We start from the raw sequence: 4,777 nt of genomic DNA on the forward strand, positions 1-4,777 counted from the left end.
GAGTCAAAAATTACTTACATACGTTTTGGGGGATATTTTTTACTCGCCGAAAAATAATCAGGGAATTTGATCCGATTGATTTGCCTAAATACGTAAAAAATCACGAATTTTAGGCCTTCTGTATTGAAACCATAATTTCATCAAAAAATGCTTGTCAAATATTTTAAAAATCATGGTCAGTCAATTTGTAAACAATCAAATTTCTGCAATCAGAAATCATTTTTTTCACTGTGAAATATTCGCATTTTATTCGTTTGACTACAAATAATACAGTGATAGCGCAAAATTCATATTCATAAGATTTTAATTCCTTTCAACTTTTTTGTCATTTTTTAAATTTTATTTTGTAAAGAACATTTGGGGAATTTTTAATAAAACTATACACAATTGAACCACGAACCAAAAACTTTATGTGAAAAGTTAATGGTCCAAAAGCTTTTGAAAATTAAAAAAGTTAATGCGGAGATTGGCATTTCTGAGCCAACAATAAATCGTCTGAATGAAAATATTCGAAAACAGGGAACTTTACTTCCTAGGCCAGCACATCCTCAATTGTCTTTTTGAGATATTTGAACGAAAAAATGTGTATTTACAAACCCATCGAGGATTCTGAACTGCCATACTATATATGTGTATTATTTTCTATATAATGAGGTTTGTTTTACTTAGATCCTTGGCACGAGTTTGGCTAACACTTGACGGATTTTAATTTCGTGTTTTTTACTTAAGAGTTTGCATTATAATCAGCGCATGTTCTACCGTTTTTACGATAGAGTAAAAACAAAATCATGGTGGAAAAACACGTGTTTTTATAAGACCCCCTTAAATTTTACTTTCTTTTAATTTAGTTTGAGATATAGGTCTAATATAGGATATAGCCAATTAAAAATAGAATAAACTAATGGGCGACGAAGACTTAAGTTACTAATTAGTAATAAGATTCTCGACTTCTTTGAATACGAAAAAAAAAGACATTCATGACTTAGAACAGGGCTCCAAAACCTAATATTTGAGAAAGAGAACGAATGAGCGAAGCAAAAAATGGCCGCTAATTGCTAGATAACATAACTAAATCAAAAAAAAAAATCCCCAAAAATAAAGTGCAATAGTCATCGTTTAATTAAATAAAAAATATTCAAACTGCAATATTCATTTTGCGCTACTCAGTACAATTTTAATGTTCGGCACAGATCCCCTTACATATTAAGTCCAACGACACATGACACGTTCGATATAATACAAAAACAATAAACAAAATTCTAAAATAAATAAATTAAGTACAAATTTTTTATACTCTTTTCTTTCTCTAAATAAAAAAAATTATGTAATCATTTTCACAAAATTTAAATAATAAAATATTGCGATGAAATTTTGTTAATTAGTCAAAAATAATTAAAACAAAAAAAAAATAGTTTAAATAAAATACAACTTATTTAAAACCACGCCAAAATTATTTACAATTATATATAAATACTTTTTTTGTATATATAAATAATAAAAAATCATACAATCAATTATTAATTAATTAATTAATATTTATAAAATAATTATTATATTCATCAAGTAATAATAAGAATAATAATCATATATAAGACACAATTGTCATTAACAAATTTTTATTTTTATAAATTCTTTTTAAATAAATTATCAAATTAATTGAAAATTAAACAAACAGAGTGAATAATAATAATTAGTACTACTCAGAATTAAAAATATGTAAAAGATGTTTTTTAAATCACATAAAAATAATGCCATGACAACGTCTAGTTGGTATCTAATGTTTGCTTATAATATAATCATACAGTAGGGGGGGGGGTCATAACACTGTACCATTCTACCGCTTAATTATATTATAAACGTACGGCGTGGTGACAGTGTGGCGACTTTAGACATTGTCTCCCCTTTTAATACCTTTCGATATCTAAATCTTGCGGGACGTTTTCCGGCAATATCACTTTAAATATTATATTCCAAGTGGTCTTACGTCTGTGGTTTATCGGCCTAATCTAGCGACTACACATATTCCCATAGAAAATAATCCATAGGTGTTAGATGACACAAATAGGACAAATTTTCACATTTTGAGAACGCTATCCTGAAGTAGGTACACTTATGGTGAAATAGCCAAACATATTGATCCCGAATATTATCTATCCGGTATTAAAGTGACTCTCAATAGAAACAATGGAGTTATGTATCGTTTTAGCCTTTGACCTAAAATCATATTTAAAAACAAACAATATAAATAAATTTGCTTCCTACTAAAGCCAATATGGGGATTGGTATTATTTTCATGTGTTGTAAACACGCCTTGTATATAATTGTGCCAGCATTTTCACCTTGATTTCTATCTAAAGCTTTTTCCTTAGGATCAATTTTGAAATTTATCTATTTTATTTATCGAGAAATTATTCAATATCGAAATCTCCGATTGAAAAAAAATTGTTGATATGGAGATTTTAGAATTATAATTATTGAAAATCATGTCCAATCTCTACTCTCTTGAAAACTATTCTTTTCGTTTAAATCTAAAAAATTTACAAAAAGAAACTAGAAACAAGCATTTTTTTTTATAGATGTTGATGAAGATTATTGTCGGATCACAACTGAAGATGTCGATGTTAAAGACAGTTTTTAAAGATAGAAACTTAGTTGCGACACTCATTTTGTAACACATTTAGTTTATCGTAAATAAATTGAAAATTGTAATATGGTATATATAATTTTAACAAACAAAATAATTTTGTGATTAAGATTAAAGTTAAGTAAAAACTAAAATATATCATTGGAACATGTTAAAATGCATGCACGGTAAATATTTTAAGTATTCTGCATTTTTAAGAGATGTTCGTTAGCACCGATTTACTGATGTAGACCAGATTAAATACTTCATAAACCAAAACACTTTTAACCAAAGGATTTGACCTATCTACTTTTTATGCCTTGTATATATGTAATATATATATATCAAGGTATACTAAGTTTAGTCAAAAGTTTGTAACGCCAAAAAATATTCATGCTACACTAGCTAAACAAATGTTTGGAATAGGTACTCAGGACGTAAAAAGTGAAGTTAAGTTCTTAAATGAGCAACATAGGTCAAGCTAGCCTTGAGTCCGTAGGACCCATCTTATAAACGGTTTTAGATAAAACAAAAGTTTAAATATAAAAATGTTCCTTATAAAAAAAATAAACAAATATTTTTTCGTAGACGTCACTGTTTATCCGCGAGGGCGCAAATTAGGACAAAATTTTGGTGTCCATTTTCTCCAAAACTATAAAAGATAGAGAGTAGAAAATTTGCAGGTAGCTTCAACTAGTGGCCTTGTGAAATCTCGAAAAACGAAAAAAAATTCTAGAAAATACTTTCGAAAATTTTCTAAAATCAAATAAATGGTGCCTTAATTGTATTGGTTTTTTAAACTCTTCCAATTTATAAAAAAAATTATGCAAGCACTGATATTCAACACTTTCTATACAGAGTATTTCCACAATTAACTTAGTCAATTGTTTGTTTTCACTTGTTAAGTATATATTATAGCATAATTTACATTCTACAGAAGTTTTAAGACAATATATTTTAAATTTTTCTAATTTTAAATAAAAATTATTTAAACTTTAAATTTTCTGTCAAAACTTTATTGTAATAAGTAAACAGATGATTGATAATATGTATTAGTTTAAAAAGCCTGTCCACTGATATTAATCAAGATGTTAATGTTAGGTATCTATAACATATTATATAAAAAATTCAACTTGAATTTCATGATTTAATAAAAATTATTATTAACACTCTGAATGATAAAATATTCTTCTTTTAATAAGTCAATTTGTTTAAAAATAAATTATATTCTTTAAAAATATTTAATAAAATATCTATACATTTATTAATTTTATTTTTTAATTGACCCTAATAGTTTTATTTTTAATGAAAACGCCTAAAAAATTTAAAAAAGTCATAAAAATATTAAAAATTTTATCTTTTTTTAATACTGTTTATAATTTTTATTGTAATAAAATTTTAAAATACTGCTTGGTTTTAAAACGCCGTTTAAAACAGTTTTAACTAAATTTATTAAAAATTAATTCTTATTTTCTATCAATAAATAAGTATGTCTAAAAAAACTCGGTTCATTCGATTATCGATAAAATTTCATATAAATAATTTTTTTTAATAATTAAAATTAATACTAATAAATCAAATATTATTACATTAAAATGCAAATATTAATCAAATAAGTAATATTTTAGGTAACTCAATAACTGACCTGCAGAAAAAATATTAAAAAATTCGAAGAAAAACGTTTAAAAAATATCATTCGTAACTTAATAAATGTATAGATAATTTGGAAAATTTTTTAAAAACTAATTATTATTGTTCAATTGTACACAATATTTTCACAATTTTCTTTCCAAATTGTGTATCGAGATTTCTCTACTTTATTTTACGATTATAAAAGAAAAATTATAATTCCCCTGTGAGTTGTTGTAATAATTCGAAGATGCGGTATTTATAAATTGATGATTAATTTTTCTACACTAGTAGGCGTATCTGCAAGATGCGGAAGAAATTCAGGAAAAGTTCTTTTATGTGTTGAAAATGCATTTCTTATAAAATGTTTTCTAATATCGCTTCATATTTCGGCAATAAGTTTCTATCAGGGAAAATAGTTTAGAAATTTTGTTTAACTAACAGAATAGCAAGTGTTACTACCAAATTAAAATTTAACAATACAATAATTATTATTTTAATTTAGGGTAATACCAAACTTATGAT

This window comes from Chrysoperla carnea, chromosome 2 (assembly GCF_905475395.1).
Source record: "Chrysoperla carnea chromosome 2, inChrCarn1.1, whole genome shotgun sequence".
Taxonomy (NCBI): domain Eukaryota; kingdom Metazoa; phylum Arthropoda; class Insecta; order Neuroptera; family Chrysopidae; genus Chrysoperla; species Chrysoperla carnea.